Genomic DNA, 18,558 nt, shown 5'->3' on the forward strand with positions numbered 1-18,558 from the left:
GTTCCTGGAATAAAGAGGAAGGAAAGAAGCAATTTAATCCTGTAACCTAAAAGTCTGAGGATCTACCTTTCTCAATGGGGCCATCTTGTCAATGAACTAGACCAGGTTTCTTTGTGCAGCTTTCACCTGATTCTATGTAAGGCTTTCCACCAATTGCTAAACATAGGCCACTGAAAGATGAATAAAGAAGGAATCATCAGCTGCTCCACTGGGTCAGAAGCATGATCTTTAACTAAAGGGCCAGATGGCTTATATAAATTAAGCACAAAAATCTCTCATTTATGCCTTTTTAACGTAAAGAGTTTAGGAGCTATGTCTTATACTTCTTTTAAATTTTTAACTCTGTCTATGATATCCCTTGCACCAATGACTGAGAGTTATTCAGTTATAATAAATTAAATATTTATCTTTAGTTAGGCTATCAGACTCTGTTTACACAAGAGTAACAGGTGTTAAGGTCCAGAGAAAAACGTTAGGGTTCTGGAGCCTAGGGTTTGCCTACACATTGGGCCCCTTCTTCACTGGTTCACATATGCTCCTGTCTATGGCTTATTATTTGGTATGAGTCTAAAACTCCTTCCTTGTACTTACATACCATATTTACAGAAAAAAATGTGAGGACTTAATACACATGGGCCCTAGGAAGATGAAAAAGCTTGCTTTTAAATGTATGTTGTTGTTCCTATGAAAACTACCACCCTGTTATGTTCTAGTTCACATACAAAGAGTTCATTCTGCTTAAATAAGTGGGACAACTCACATTTATATTCCACACTCAGCAACACTTACTGAGGACAAATATGCCTGGCCTTGTGCTGGTAACTAGGAATATAAGGGAACAAGACAACTCCCTTGCTTTCAAGCAACTCACATTTTATAAAACTTTAAATTCTTGAAATGGGTTTCAGAGGTTCCAAGGTCAAATCCAAGAATAAGAGTTTAAGAAGAAAAAGACCATGAGAAAGGAAGTGTTGACCCCATTTGCATTTAAAAAGCAGGAACAGTCTCAATCTACTCATTAGGGGAAAAAATGCGTCTTATATATTTTTGAGATATTGCAGCTTGCTCTCTCCCTTGGCCACCCCACCCTTTGTCATACTCTGTTTTTGTGTTGAATTGGCAAGAAAAATGGTTAGAGGACTGGAAGAAGTTGGACTTTTTTTCTTCTTCTTCTTCTTAGGGGGCATTGGGAGCTTAGGAGGTTTGGGTGGCAAAGAAAAGGTTAAATCCTGGGGATGTGAATAAAGGGTGCACTAGAGCTGCCTTGGGGAAAAATATGGTCTCTCACTTTCCATGGACACTTTGTTCCATGGACAGTTTATCCATGAAAGGACAACTGCTAGGAATGAACAAAAATGAACAATTAATTAGATTCATTGTACACCTTTAGTATATCTGAGGCTCTGTGATCCCAGATGCTTACATCATTTAATCCTAGTAATGACCATGTGATAGATGCATTTTACAAATGGGGAAATTGAAGTTTATCCTGGAAATTAGTTGAGATTAATCTCTATTTGATTACAAAATCTATCTTCTTTTTGCAGTTTTGGTGACTTGGAAATCACTTGGTTATCTTGAAAAATAACCCAGATATTTAATATATTCTATAGATCTCTGGAAAATACAAAAGATTTGCCCAGTGTAGTGCATACTCTCTGTTATCATGAGATACTGACAGTTCAAACATGGTAAGCCAGCCTACATTAGGAAACTATCCTCAAACAGGTGACCAGGGTTTTCTTCTAAAGGAAGAACACCATGTCAACATTAAGGAGTTCAATATTTGCTGATGAATGCAGTAATCCAAAGCAGCAAAAAGTTGTTCTTGTGGAAGAAAAATATACAATTTGAATGGGTCTAAAAAATGTGAAAGTGGAACACTGGAATATTTTTAAGGAAATTTTCTTTCAACATAGTGCACCCGTGAGAGTGATTCATTGTCATCTGGAATCAAGGATGAATGCAAACCTGCCCTTTCACTGAATTCGTCTGACATACACCTACAAAGAGCTCAAGCCCCCCTCCAGGTTATGGTGGAGCAGCCATTCTCAGAGGAAATTCTCAAGGCTGTTTGTTATTGCAAAGGTCCTGCTGTGGGACTGGAAGGATACCACTGAAGGCAAGTCTCAGCAGGGCTTTGCCAGGCATTCTTCTGTGGTATAAAAGCTGCTCTCCAGGGTCTATGAGAAACAAAGCCCAGGGACTGGAGCTCCAGGAGCTGAAAGGGAGTTCATTCTCTGGGCAGTTACCTTAGGTAAAAACAATAGTTCCTTCTCTTTTCCACTATTCCCATGAAGTTGTTAAGCTAAATGTCCCCAGAGGAAGACAAATTTGTATCCTACTCTGTGCTCTGTGTATTCATAAATGAATGATTAGATGGCATCACCAATGTCCTTCCAGCTTATCAGTCTTTCCAAAATAGTCCTGAGGAGCATAGGAGAAGAAATAGAGACAAAAATTTGGAGCCTCAGGTCTAAAACCTGGCTGGACCAGGATGTCTTTTCAGGGATCATTAGTTAAAATACATAGTTACACATTTGCGTAATTCTGAGATGAGAAAGACTTCCCTCAGAATGAAACCAAGGTCGAAAAATAAGTTTAGAAAACAAGATAAGGAAAAATGGAAAAGAATAATAAATTTAGAAACATAAATATGTAAGCCTTCATAATAGTAAAATATAAATAACAAACTCAAAAGAGCAGTCATATGAACAGACTTCATAAGAAAAATACGTACTGCTAAAGCAAATTACAAGTAAAATATACAAATTGGAATAAACTGATTATTTTTCCCATTAAATCTGAATGATAAAAGCAAATGATTTTCCTTATGTTGATAAAGGTGTTGCCAGAACTTTAAATTGGTACACGTCTCCTGAGGCAGATGTGGTAATGCTTATCAAAAGTTTCAAAAATAGGTGTAACATTTTGGTGAAGTAATTTCTATTCCTAAAAAATTATAATAAAGAAGCAATTAAGAATGTTCACAGAGAATTAGTTGTGAGAATGTTCTCTGTATTGTTGTTTATAATGTAGCGGGGGCAGAAAGTGAACCTAAATGTCAAACAATAGGATTTGAGTAAGTAAGTTTTGTTTTGTTCTGTTTTTTAAGAGGTGGAGTCTCACTGAAGTGCGATAGCAATGATCATAGCTCACAGCAGCCTTGAACTCTTGAGCTCAAGTGATCCTCCCACCTGAGTCTCCCCAGTAGCTGGCATTACAGGTGCATGCCACGATGCCTGGTTAAATACATTTTTTCAGGTCCCTGTAAAGTCTGGGATGATTAAATACATTTTATAGACAGCATTACAACAGCATACTCTGTAGTTATTAAAAGACAGTGCTATAGATGTATATCTATTCACATACAATTATGTTATGTTAACTATATATTAAATGAAAAAAATCCATTTGCAAAATTTTGTATATGGCGATTTAGTTTATGAATATATACAAAACATGGAAAAAAAACCACCATAATTTTCACACTAGTTGTCTATGGCTCATGGAATCGGAGCCATTATTTCTGGGAAGGGGATTCCTCTTTTTGTTCATATGCATTTCCTAATATTTCTTTAACATGTATATATTACTTATTTTTTAAAAATGTTGAAAGGAAATTCTTTAGCATTTAGTCTGGAAAGAAAACCTACAATAGTAACATTTTTTTCCCCTTGCTGGCCTTACAGAAGCGTAAGTCTTTATGTGCTTCTGCAGAGGAAAAAAACAGAAGCAAAAGTCTACCTTCTAGCAGCTCTAATTAGAATGAATAAAACCCTACAGTTGAAGCATAACCAGGTCACAGATTTGACATCTTATATAAAGAGCAGGCACTTTAGAGACATAATGTCCTGGGTCTAGCCTCTGTGCCCTGCTTATATGAAAACTTGAAAAAGTAACAGAAATTCTCTGAGGCTTATTTTCTACAAATGTGATAAGAAGATAATAATGCTTATGGCACAGGGCAGTGAGAATTAAATGGCAATGTGTTAGGAAACATCTGTTATGTAGTAGGTGCTCAAACAGTTTTAGCTTCCTTCCCTTTTTCCCTTGCAGTCTTGTTTAAGGCATCAAAATTAGAGCAGAGCATTGCTATTGCCATGTGGGTGAGGGGAGACTGATTTCTCATGGACTCAGGGAGGTTCTGCTAAGGAATGGGATGAGTCCTGTGAGGCCCAGGACAAAGATCTGTCTCCCCGCAAACCCACCCTCCTCCAGCACACCAACTCCTGTATCAGCATTTGCTAGGTTGCTCTAATTTTCCTTTTTATATGTTTCTTTTTTTCTGTCTCATGTCCTTGAATGTTGGGACACAGAAATTGCCCTGGGTTTTCTACGTAATGAAAAGAGAGTAATAGTGAGGATGCTGATGCTGGCTGGAGCTTGGGATGGCCATAAGCGAAGAATCCTGAAAGAGCCTAGACAAAGAATCCTCGAAAGTTTCATATAAATATGCAAGGTTCAGGGAAGCACCAGTAAATATTAACTTACAATCCTTTCTCTCTCTCTGTCTCTCTCTCTCTCAGCTTGTTTTGCTCTTCTTTTTCTCTATATTTTCTTCCCCCTTCCCTTTTCCTCCTTTCCCTTCCTCCTCCTTTTCTCTTCTTCTCCTTCTCCTTCTCCTTCTTCTTCTTCTCTTCTTCTTCTCCTTCCCCTTCTCCTTCTCCTCCTCCTCCTTCTTCTCCTTCTTCTTCTTCTTCTCCTCCTCCTCCTTCTTCTCCTTCTTCTTCTTCTTCTCCTCCTCCTCCTCATTCTTCTTCTCCTTCTTCTTCGTCCTCTTTTCCTCTTCCTTCTCTCTTTCCCTCTTCTCTGCATTCTCCCCCTCATGCTCCTTCATATTCTTCTTAAATATAGGGGGTAATTTTATTTGGATAAAAGAAAATTATCAGATTATTGTATAATTAGGGTCTACCATCATCTTCACAAACTCTGCTAGGCAACATTCTCTACAACAATCACTTGTCTCATACTTCTTGTTTTATTTAAAAAACACATTCATTTTCCAAAGGCTAATTAAAGAAATATAAAAGTTAGAGTTACAGTTCGTATATTCTCATTAGCAAATCACTAACCCAGATGACAAGAACAGGTCAGGAGCATCTCTACCAAAAATCTAAGGAATTGCAACCCATGTAAAGACACTACCTAAGTGTTGTGTGTGTTCCCTTCTTTACAAATTAGAGTCCTCACTGCTGGATTGAGACTGGCCTAATGAAGTTGTAAAATAAAGATATATTAATTCTTTTCCTGGTGCTTTAATTAAGGAAAGTCATCTAAATCATTTAATAAAAGTCAACTAAATGTATTACCTCCTACATTAGGAATACAGTGACACAGAAGAAGAAAAACAACTCTTGGACACTGACTCTGGGCAGAAAAGGGGGATGAGATTGCAAACAAAATATCCCAAAATAGGTTTGTAGAGAAAATGAAGAGAATGAGTCTTGGGGATTGAAGGGAATTAGAGATGATAGAAGAAGGGGAGATACATAGCTCTCTCTTGGTTGATTATCTTGCACTGGAGAATTTCTATGAGAGTGGATCTAGGGAAGTACAACTTAGTCCAGGTTAGATGACTTTCAGAGGCAATTTCTGTATAGAACTAGCTTCCTCAATATTCAGAGGAAGTATGGTAGAAGTTTGCCTGGATGGCACAAACTGGAATATCTGTATGAGCTGACTCACCCCGACTGATGTTCAGATTGACTGATCAGTAGGATTTTGCTGTTATTCACTCACATCTCCAGTTTGTAGTAGAAATAACCTAGAGACCTTCTATTTGATGACTTACTTGTCCCATTTTGTCTCGAATACATAGAAGGGAAAAAAAGAACATTATTCTAGTGGGAGGTTCCTGTCACTTTTGTTTATACTGAATTTGTACAGAAGGTAACACACACAACACTTAGGTGGCATCTACATGGCTGGTATTTCATTAGATTTCTAGTGGAGATGCCTCTGACCTGTTCCTGTTCCCTGCCAAACCAATTCTGAGAGCCTGATTAAGGCAACAGAGTCTTGAGGTCAAGATTCTACATGCCACCATTGACTAATTAAATATCACAACATAACAGCTAAACTTCCTCTTTGTAGGTTCAGAGACTCCATAGCACAAATCTTCCCCCTAAATCGTATAAACTTGATAAATAAAGCAGCATGCATATAACTCAGCATATATCTTGAAATGCTTCTAAAAAGTGGAATATCAATTTAAAGCACTTAAAATAAAATAAATTTGTTAGACTTCTTAATACTCATGGTTCTGATAGACTGCCACCTTCTCCTTTAATGATAAGTTTCCATTTGCCTCACCCCTCCAGGAGCTGTTTGTTCTGGAGTAAGACCTACGCTTAAATTTGTACCTGCCACTGATGACAACTACTACCAAATCAATTGTTGTTACTAAGTTAGTATCTTATCCAAGAAAGAGGCACTGGGTTTTCTTCATCATCCAATCAATCTCTAGAGGCAGCTTTCAGTGTCTCTCAAATTCTATCAGTAAACTGAAGTTTCTCCTGCCTGAACTGCACCCTGACCTCACCCCTTGGTGAGGGTGCCCCATATCTCATCCATCCATGCTCAGACAAATGTCACAGATCTCTAATTCAACTCTTACTATGTCATTGTAATGGATGAACAAATGAAGTGAATTTACCGACAGCAATCCTGGGCTTCCCGTCTTTGACTCTCGATGTATGGGCCCCTCCTTCTGCATATCTACATACAATTAGCAAGAAAGCAGGGTTCTCACAGTTATTCTGTTTCTTTGTACATAAGGCAATTTTAGTGCCTTTATATATCTAGTATGTTCTTACAGTCTCATTGACTCATTCATTTAAGAAATAATTTTTCTAAAAAGCTGAAGAGGCAATCTTTATGATCAAGGAGCTTTTATTAGGACAGGAGAAAATATCAGATGAAAGTTGCATGACTGGTACAAAGTGCTGCAGAAATTTAGAAGAAAGAATATAACATTGAACTGAGAAACAATTTAGGAAATGCTACTTTCAAGTACATACTTTCATTATGGGTGCCTGTCTCTTTTGCTATTATAAGACAAATATAGACACAGGACACAAAGCACAGGACACAAGCATTGGTCAACAACTTGGGAAAGCAGCATTTTCCAGAGTGTGCTCCACAGAAATCCTATGACCTATTTCATCTAAAAAGATTCCATGGCTGCTAAATTTGGGAAGTGCCACCTAAGCCACCCTCTTTCTTGTGGGTCACAGTAACCATCAGTATATTAAAGACTCTCAAGTTGTGCAATTAAAACAAAACACACACACTCACATGCACACACACAACCAGAAAACTGTTTCCTTCCTTCCTTCCTTCCTTCCTTCCTTCTTTCCTTCCTTCCTTCCTCCTTTCTCCTTCCTCCTTCCTCCTTCCCCTTCCCCTCCCTCCCTTCCTTGCTCCCTCTCTCCTTCTCTCTTTCTGTCTTTTTCTTTCTCTCTTTCTTTCTTTCTCTTTCTTTTTGATGGAGTCTCCCTCTGTTGCCAGGCTGGAGTGCAGTGGCCCAATCTCGACTCACTGCAACCTCCAACTCCCTGGTTTAAGCGATTCTCCTGTCTCAGCCTCCCAAGTAGTTGGAATTACAGGCATGTGCCACTACACCCAGCTAATTTTTGTATCTTTAGTAGAGACAGGGTTTCACCCTGATGGCCAGGATGGTCTCAATCTCCTGACGTCATGATCCACCTACCTCAGCCTCCCAAAAGTGCTGGGATTACAGGCATGAGCCAATGCGCTTGGCTGAACAATTTCCTTTCTTTAACTTTGATTTTTCTTCCCTTTTGAAACAAATGCATATAGTATTACTCTTAGGAGTCCTATGTAATTGTTTAATTCATTTATTGCCATTTCCACATATCACAGTGGTGGTGACTCTGTGCACGTATATGCAGGGCAGAATATGCATTAAAATCTTAGAAGTGCAATTTGTTGGAGGATGAATAGAGTATGTGCTATCAGAATCCACCACAGGATTTTTAACCTTCTTCCTGTACCAACCCATTGTGAATGACTTATACAGAGTAATAGCAGAACACTATGCCAAGGTGAGTGCTCCAATAAATATCTGATGGGAATGATCTTCCTTCACACTTAGTATTAATATTTGTTTCATTGTCTTTATTTTAATTATTTTCCATTACCTTTCTATGAAAGATAAAGACGAGACATTTGGATATCTGTAAACTTCACCAAATGCCACCTGCCTGGTAAATGTCAGCAGTCCCCAGGGCTTTGTCCTGGGCCCCTCCTCGTTTGCATCCTCACTGAGGAAGATTCATCCTCTTCCAAGTCCTCACTTAGTACCTCATTCTCTTGGCATTCTATCACAAGCCCTACACAACAGTGGCCAGGAATAGGGCAGCGTAAACCAGCATACACACACATAGTTCTGTGACTTTACTCATGTTTCTATATCATCAGAGTTGCCCTGGTTCTCACTCATCACCTATCAAAATAATTTTCATCTTTCAAGGTCGACAGAGCCGTATTAACACAGCGGTCAAGAATGTGTCCAACCCAGACCGGGTTCAAATCCAGATTCTAGATAATAACTTTGGAATAATGTTTGGTACCTAACTCGGGCTGAATAATATTTAACATAAATAAAAGAAGAAGAAAGAAAATATGCTTCCAAAAACCTTTCTCTCATAAATTTATTAGAATTATTAGGTTGGTGCAAAAGTCATTGCAGTTTTTGCCATTACTTTCAATGGGGGAAAAACCGCAATTACTTTTGCACGGGCCAAATTGTTTCTTCTTTAGCAATCCCCTAGCAAATCAATCCAACTTCTGTCATTCACTGACAACATTGTTTTTTTCTACTGCCCACAGCTTTTCACAAGTTTGTGTCCTCTCTTCACTGCTATAAACTCTAAATTGTGAGCTCACCAAGAAGAAGAATGTCAAGTTTACCTTTTTGTTCATATTGAAAGTATGTGGTAATAACTGGCTTCCAATATCTGTATGTTGATTTGGAAAATGTAGATTGAGGCGCCAGTAAAAAAAATCAGTGAAGCACAATTTAATACAGAGAGGAACAGGGCAGATTTGGAAGTGAACATTTATTTCTGAATCCAACATCAGTGTTATCTAGTTGACTAAGTTTTTACATTTTTTATTTAACAAATGTACAACATATTTAATATTGTGATGTGGACTCAGCCCTGTCACCTAGAAAGGCTTTAGAACAGGTAGTTTAATGAAGTGTTAGGTGAGAAGCTGTCCCATTCCCTATTAAGCAATGTATTGTCTAAATGAGTTTAATTACCATGCAAATTACTAGGAGCTCATATGCCCAAGGCCTACAACATATCAGATGGCAGGTCTAAGAGAAATTCAGTAAGCTGTGCCTCTCTTTGTAGTAATGCTTTTATGTAATATAGAAAAAAATGTGAATGTAACAAGAATAAAATGCTATGTTCTTGGCAAATTTTTGTTAAGTCAGTGAAATCACAGGAGCTGGTAAAAATTGTAGTGGACTTATAAGACAGTTGATATTTAGCAAATCATTGTCAAGAATATCTATTAATGTATTTGTTCTCCGTTTTCTAAAAACGGACTGGAAGTGACTACATGTCTGAATCCTGCTTCTATACAACCATGAATATGTTGGTAAAGGCTCTACCACTCATGTTTATGGGGAAGACTTTGGGGTGTGGGCATGGACTGGATCTGAAAATAAAAGGTTTACATCCTGGGTCAGCTTACTAAATGTGATCTTGAACAGGTCACTCAACATCTCAGAGTTTTCATTTTCTCTTCTGTAATAAAGACTAATGATGCCATCTTGAAGATTAAAATATAGACTAAATGATTTAAAGTACTTTCAAAACTCATACAAACATATGTATTATAACATAGACATTTTTAAAAAGTGAAACAAAAGATGTATTCCTTTTCTCAGCCTCTATCCATACACAGAGTTTGGTCTGTCAAAATGTTAACCACAATATAAGACCAATCTAAACTACTATCCGACTAATGGCATCTTTCCCTATCCTGAACTGCACGGTTCTTTCACACACACAGGCCTGACACAAAACAGTATATCTTGTAAGTGCTAAATAAATATGAACAAGATGAGACTGAAGTTTTATTACTACTACTCATTTGAACATCTTTCCAAATACTGACCAAATTACAATGTAATAGAATGTGACCATCTGTCATCTAGTTAAAAAAAAAAAATCACCTAATGCTTTAACTTTTACAATATGTCTAATCTACTCAGGGCCAAGAATAACCTGGGAGATAAGCACATGAATTCAGATTGGATTTCTAAGAGATTTTTAGCAAAGTCCTCACCAAATGTGCCTAGAATAAGTCATATCTTCTGAGCAATACCCCTAGGAGGGATGTTTCTACAAGAGTTTCCAAACTTTCTTGACTGCAACCCGCAGCAAGAAATACTGATTTATAGGTAATGAGATGGAAACATGGCTCATTACTTATATACTCAAATAAAACAAAAAATATTTTACTATTTGCAATGCACTCTATTATTTTCTATGCTATCCTACATAACATTCAATTAAATGTTATGTTCTATTTTACTTAAAAAGTATGTGGTTGACAAACTGTTGATGAATTCTACCTCATCAGGGTTCCGCTGGCTCTCACTCATCACCTGTCAAAATAGCTTTCATCTTTCAAGGTCGACAGGGCTGTATTAACACAGTGGTCAAGAAAGTGTCCAACCTATACTGGGTTCAAATCTAGACTATAGATAATAAGCTTGTTTGGAAAACACTGTGTTGTGGATCTAGCACTGTGTAGGCACATAACTTTCATAGTCCATTTGCTTATTTGGAGAGATGAGAAGATCAGACCTAGGTGTTCATGAAATGCATCCTTCAAAGCTTGAGTAAGAGTTGTCAGTGGTAAAATGGCACTTTGCAGATTACAAAATCCAGCATGAACCATGAACTTCAATAAAGAGAAGAATTTTTGCTGCATTTTGTAATAGTGGTATGCAAGGTCAAAAGGACTAATATTGTGCTTGATTTTCTCATTTGCCTCTGCAATAACTGAAAGACATGCATACACATGGGTAAAAGAAATATTAATATGGTGTTTCAGTAACAGCTCAATAATTTGATTCAGTGCACTGTATTGGATCCTTTTCTGTTTAGTTGGAATTAATGGGTGCAACTTAAAGAGAGTTAAATATATATACTTTTTAATTTGAAGGAAAAACTTTTTCTTTTTTATTTAAAGGCATTCAACTGAGGAATGTGCTGTCTTATGGCCTAGTGGGTTTCTCATCTGTCTGTGTCAAAGCAGTGTCTGAAAAAGTATTTGCAAGAGCTTTAATGGAGAAGGTTCCAGCACTGGGTCATGGAGTAGAAGCAATATCTAAACCTGCACTGATTCCAACTCTGTAGTAATTAGTCACATGTGGCTATTGAGCGCTTGAAATGTGGCTAGTGTAACCTGAGGAACTAAATTTTCTAGTTTTAATTGTATGCAAATTTAAACTTAAAGAGCCATATGTGATTAGTCCTTACCACAGTGTACCACACAGATCTACAGAAAGCAATGTATTGGCTATCTGCTAAGTAAATGTGACAACTTTTAATACATCATATTATCATCAGTTATAACGCATCCCACATACTAAAAAGTGATCTGGGATCCATGAAAAAGCAGAAAATACAGGATTCATGTATTTAAAATAGAACTATTTTGAGACTAGAGACCAGCTTATTGTCAGCTTTGGGTTTTGGGTTTTACATCTCTCAATGACAAATAGGTTTCTTCTGATTCTCCAGAGAGACTGCTGACTGCACCGATTCTTATTAGCGGACTTCAAGAAGTCCTGCTCCGAATTTAAGCTGATGGTTGCATATAAAATTTTAGACATTGAAAAGAAAATTTTGCTAGTTCCTTGAAAATGGGGCTGTTTTTCCATTTGGATTGATATAAGAAATTAAGACAGGGAATGTTTTTGTGAAGTGGGTCATGTAGTATTTGTATGATGGGACTCTCCTTCTAATAAGTTCATTTAATCTTAAAAATAATATGCAATAGGCTGGGCATGGTGGCTCATGCCTGTAATCCCAGCATTTTGGGAGGCTGAGATGGGCAGATTGCTTAAGCTAAGGAGTTTGAGATCAGTGTAGGAAACATGGCAAAGCTCCATCTCTATAAAAATAATAATAATAATAATAAGCTGGGCATAGTGGCATGTGACTGTAGTCCCAGCTAACTTGGGAGGCTGAGGTGGGAAGATTGCCTGAGCCCAGGAGTTTCAGGCTGCAGTGGGTTGTGATCCTACCACTGCACTACAACAGGGGTGACAGAGTGAGGCCCAGTCTCAAAAAAATAAAAGAAAAGAAAAGAAAAAAGAAAAAGAAAAAAGCAAAAGAAAAGAAAGGAAAAGGAAAAAAAGGAAAAGAGAAAAAGAAAAGAAATGCAAGAAAACTAAAAAGAATAATGATCTAAAATTTGTCAAAACAAAAACACAGCAAAACACCTGACCTTTTAATAATAATTTGGTTGCATCCAGTTTCCTCCATATTCCAAGAAACTCTTGATTATATGGCAGTTTTATTGACTTACGAGAAAAACCCGCTCCAGATAAAATAAGCAATTTGTGATATGCACAGAATAGAGGTGAATGCACAAGTATAAACTATCTGCTTTAGAAATTAAATCCAGGGCATTTAAAAGGACAGCTACACTAAAGTATAGATAATCAAACTGAACTAAGGAATGAGGTCTTTCCTTGATATCCCCAGTGAGCAACAGAACATCATGGAAGACTCCAATCAGTATTTCAGTACCTCTTTCTTGTATGAAAACAAATAACTAGACAGTAAATTTGACTTCTTTTATATCCTGGAACTCCAGGCTAGAGACACCCTTTAACTTCCCTGTGAGGTGGAAAATTTTGCCTGGGTTGCAGTCAGCTCAGGGGTTTGAGTATTCATGGGACAGGCTGTTATTTAATAGGTTGTTCAGGAGAAGAATTTGAGGGAATTCCAGGAATTATGGATTTTACAGGCACGGGAGGCACCTAAGGATAATGGTGTAGAATTCACTGAGGACTAGGAAATGATGTGGACCTCTGAGAATGAAACTAGTTGGATGCAGAGATAATGTGTGTCCAATGGCCGCCTCTAGAAAGAAGCCAGGTTATGATATTTATAAAGGTGTGAACAAAAAGGTTTGAGAATTCTATATAACTTTCATCAAGATGAACTAAGGAAAGCAATGCAGCAGTTTGATTGAAATTTAATAAACTGGACTCCAAGCAATTATTGTGTATCCTGTCCAGTGAAAAACTGAACAAAGTGAAAAAGATTAGCTTGGACTGTAGAAAAGGGAAACCAAAAGGCCAGAATTTGGTAGAGTATTGAACACTGGCTGAGAGAAGATAGTCTCTGTACCAGGAACTTGCCCAGTTTCTATGATAGCTATGTATACATTATAGCAAAGTGTTTAAAACCTAGTATCTACTGCCAGGTTACTAATTCCTTAACCTTGGACAACTTATTTTCATCTCTGTGACTCAGTATCATCTTCTGTAAGTCATTATAATGGCATCCATCATTAGGTTTATTGCATAAATAATTGAGTTAATATGTACTAACCATTTGAAATAGTACTCTCAATAAATGTTTATTATTCTCACCCCAGAGATAGATACATTAGACATGTTAATATATATGCATCTCATACAACTAATTATCTCTATTTTAGGTTCATGGATGCTAAATAATTCTTCCTTCCTCTCAGATTGGCCTATAAGAAGGGATGCACCAGTCAGGCAGATATTGGCATTTGGATACTCACATCACTCTAAATTTGTAACTTGGCATTTTGGCTCATAGTTCAGTCTTTTGTGAGTTTTATTATCATTAGCCTCCTAAATCCAATAACTCTAGACACTGATAAGTGACACTTGGACCACTGAGACTGACAGCTAGACCCAGAACTTTGGTAAATTCACTAACAGTATGCTAACAGTAAAATCTGTTGGCAAATAGCTAAAAAGCCATCTGCTGTAGACCTTGATCTATCTTCTTTCAAATGTCAGTAATTCACAACCAAGATTTTACCAAATGCCAAGTAGTTTCAAATTCCCCCCAAAATGAAAAGGAATAGATTATCTTAGAGATATTTAGACTTACAGAAGCGTTACACTTGAACAAGACATATAAATCATTAAGATTTGCCCTGTCTTGTCTGATACTTGAGGGTTTTGTCACTACCTGAAGACTAAGTCCTGAGTTGATACACACAAAACAGTACACAAAGGGATCAGTGATTTTTAGTCCAGTGATACCTAGCTCATGATTCAAGTCAACCTATCAGTGTGCTAAAGTATACATACCTATCCCAGTAACCAGTATCTCCCCACTATCTCTATTTATGAACAGAAATGCAACAATCTATATTTTTAGAGTATGGGCCTAAGAATTTGTGATACAGAATTTTTTAAAGAAAGAAAAATATCATATATGTACTTCTATTGCAGGTCTGGCAGCAGATAGCTGTTTTGCCACTTTCTGGAAAAACTAATGGCTTTTGATATACCCTCCACTATGTAGTGTATTTGTGAAAATTCCAGAGTCTCAAATGCAATTTCCAAGATTGTTCTGGACCTTATGCTACTAACCCATGCAAATATCCCTCAGCTGAAAAATTTTAAACACATCTTGGGGTTGGGTTGACGCTGGAGAAGCTCTCACAGGACTATTGGCCTAGGGTTATATTGTAGCCCCTAAGTAGGAAAGGTTTTGTTTATGTTGCCTCTATTTATATGGGATTTTCTTTTTTCGAACAACTCAAGCCCAATTATAAAGGAGCAGAATTGAGCCTGTGAGATATGACCAGGCTGCCAAAGAGGAAATCGACAAAGACTCCACAAACTAAGGAGACAAGAGCAGCTGTTATTCTGGCAAGGAGATGGAACTTGCCAACCTTCTGCCCAGCGGTGCCACACCAGTGCTCTGAACATTAAGCTGAGTTTACTGCCTCCCCTGTGACTATGCCAGTCACATTCAAGAACATCTGCCACAGCCTTAATGACAGAGCCTATGGGAACCTAATGAGTACCCCATACACCTGTGCCGTTCTACCAGCCAGCTGTTTCCCACTCCTCCACCTCCTTTCTCAGTCCTTCCCCTCACGTGTGCTCACTGCCCCGTCTTCCCCATAGGATACAGCTGACTCTCACACTGGGTCTGTGCTTTTGTGAGGATTTCATTTATCTCCATTTACATGGCACTTATAGGCAGTAGAGATAAAAAGCATAATATCTTTCACACTGCTCAAGCTTCACACTTTGCTATGCAACAGGGTGAGTGCTGGAGATTGAGAAAGACAATCAGAAGAATCAATGGTCTAAGAGATAAGGGGACAAGAAGGAAGAAGATGAGAAGTGCTGCTTCTTTTTCATTGCCAACAACTCAGACCCAAAATAGAAATTCACAAAGCCATGGAAACACTTCACAGTTTACCTCTGTAGGTATCTATAAAATTGCTTTGGTCAAAGCATTTTCTGATTGAGATAGCTGCCTAGTGGAAGATCTAACAAAACCAAACACACACACACACACAAAAGCGCAAAAAAATAAAACAACTTACTAAAAATACTATTAAAATTCTGAGAATTTTAATTACATGGAAAGTGAACAGTGTTAGTATAGTGCATGATAGAAAGAATCTCAAAAAGTGTGTGACCTTCGGCAAGTTATCTAACACCTCTGTTTCCATTTTTTTAGTTTGTTAAATTAGGATAATTACATAGATTTGGTAAAAATCACAAGAAATAAATTATGTATGTTATATAAAAGGGTTTTGCATAATAACTAGCACAACCAAGTGCTTGATAAACTTTATTATTATTATTATTATTGCCATATCAAGCACATTTCTTATGGCTCTACTATAATCATTAAAAAATTTGTTCTTGTTCTATATTTTACAGAATAAATCATTCTTTTAATGACAAAAAAGGTGAAATATCCCCTAGATGAGAAAAACCTTAAAATAATGATCTCATTTGTTATGTAAATCAAAAGGTACGAGCTTGACTTTTGTAGATATGTGACTAACAGAATGTAGAAATTCTTCGATCATTCATTTCGGTCTGTTTACATATCAGAAGCATCATATTTTCTGTGATAAAGGCCAGGTGGCATGGTAAAACTGTGACAATATTAGTAGTTCATGTTAAGAAGAAATAGTCCCCCATATCACTAGACTGCATTGTCCAATACGGTAGCCACTAACCGAGTATAGTCGTAGCCACTAACCGAATATAGTAGCCACCAACCAAATGTCTCTACTGAACATTTGAAATGTATCTGCTCCAAATTGATATGTGCTGTAAGTATAAAGTACACACTAGATTTCTAAGATTAAGCATGTAAAAAAGAATTTAAAACAACTTATTAACAATTTTATATGAATTACATGTTTAAATGATAATATTGGGTTAAATAAACTATATTATGGAAATAAACTTTACCTATTTCTTGTTTGTTTTAATTTATCTACTAGAAGATTTAAAATTAGCTGTCTTTCTCCTATCATATTTCTTTTGGGCAGCGCTGCTCTGGACTAATGATTCTCAATGGTTCTTATATATGTACCGATATTTTGTTTATAAATATCACTCAAAGAGCTTGAAAAAAATTTAAATTCCTGGTCTTTCAGTGATTCTGACTCCAACGGCCAAGGAATTTGCATTTTCAATAAGAAAATGGATATTTCAAATGCAGATGGTCAATGGACCACATTTTGAGAAACACTGCTATAGACTAAGGTTTCTTTAGTTGAAACATGATGCCATGAAACACAGACATGATTTGGGGGATGTTCATGGACAGCAACTAGACAATACGAAGGCAGAAAAAGAGGGGGAGAAGCAAAATGGTAGAAGATGCTCATTAACCTGCTTTCAGTATCTTCTCCCTAATGAATAGTAAATATAAGTCTGTTACTTTTTCCCATATTCTAGTTCCCATGGGGATGGAGGAGTAAAGTCTGCACTAGGCCAGGTATGGTGGTTCACACCTGTAATCCCAGCACTTTGGGAGGCTGAGGCAGGAGGATTGCTTGAGCGCAGGAGTTTAAGACGAGCGTGCGCAATATAGTGAGACCTTATCTCTCTGGAAAAAAAAAGTCTGCACTATGAGGACCTCTCAACAGTAAATTTTAAGATTTGAAGGTAAGGTTTACAAGGCTGTGGTGAATAAAAGTGATGACATAATTATTTGCAGTGGTAACTGAAAACATCCCTCTCATTGAACACTGTGACTTTCATTACTACTGCAAATCGGCTGGTGGTGAGATGTGTAAGTGGTATAGATCAAATCTGAAGAAAGAGAAATATTCCATATAGCCTCCATGTCCCACTTCTTTCATGGTAGACCTTAGCCACTGTCCACGTAGCAATTACATTCCAGGCACTGGGCAACAACATCGCAATCATTCATGGTTACTGCAGACATAGAGCCTCTCCCACCATATCCATTATAAAAGGCTCTTTCTTGGCTGACACATGAAAAACCTTTCAAATATAAAGAAGGAGAGACTCTAAGGGAAACAACTATTTCATCAAACTAACCTCATCCACCATTAACATCACACGTTTTTTTGAGATTCTTCTATTACCAGTGCCCTTTTATTTCCTTCCTACCAACTTGATGTCTTTGCTAAACAAGTACTCTTTCCTTACAGTTTACTTTGCCATTATGTTATTGTATCCTTTGATGCTTTTTTTTTTCTTTTGTCCAGTTTACACTAGATGCAAAACTGATAAAGTTGTGCTGATTGGATGGTGACTGTCCAATCCCAGAAGGACATTCCTTCCACAATTGCCTTTCAAAGCTGTCACCCTCCTATAAGACAAACTATGGCAGTAGCTGGGGATTTTTTTTGCAGTCAGGTTTTATCTTCATTTTGCTGACTAAGCCACCAGGGCAAACACCTCTTACACTGAGGGTGGTGTGCTCTTACAGTGAGAGCACTACTACGGTTATCAGTGATGAAACCGGAATTCCTGATGCAGAAAGGTACCTTATGGAAATAAATGGTAGCATACTTTCAGGTTTAAGCTGACAATTTAGGTTATTCCCCCAAATCTAAAACTTTCTATCATAAAAACCTGCAAAGAAATCATACAATTGTTGAAGTCAGCTGCTATATTGAGGTCATTCACTCCAATTTCTCATGCAAAATACCTCTTAACTGGATGCCACTCTTCCTGAAATATAAACAGTAAAAACTGACTAAGTTTTAGATGTTGCTAGAATTTTTCATGACTTAACCCACTTAACCCTCAGTAGAGGTATTACTAGGTTCTTCCCTCCCTTTACAGGTGATAAAACAGAGATCCAGAGAGACTGAGCCACTTGCCCAAGATTACAGATTAAAGGTGTGAGCTCATTTTGAACTCCACTGATACATTTCTAATTCCTAGGGAGGACTATGCCTCAAGACAATTAATCTGTATTTTCTAGACACCATGGCCACAGTTTTAGGCAAATAAGAGTTAGCCCTAGGACTATTTTGGAAATG

The sequence above is a fragment of the Theropithecus gelada genome, chromosome 2, assembly GCF_003255815.1.
Source record: "Theropithecus gelada isolate Dixy chromosome 2, Tgel_1.0, whole genome shotgun sequence".
NCBI classification, from domain to species: domain Eukaryota; kingdom Metazoa; phylum Chordata; class Mammalia; order Primates; family Cercopithecidae; genus Theropithecus; species Theropithecus gelada.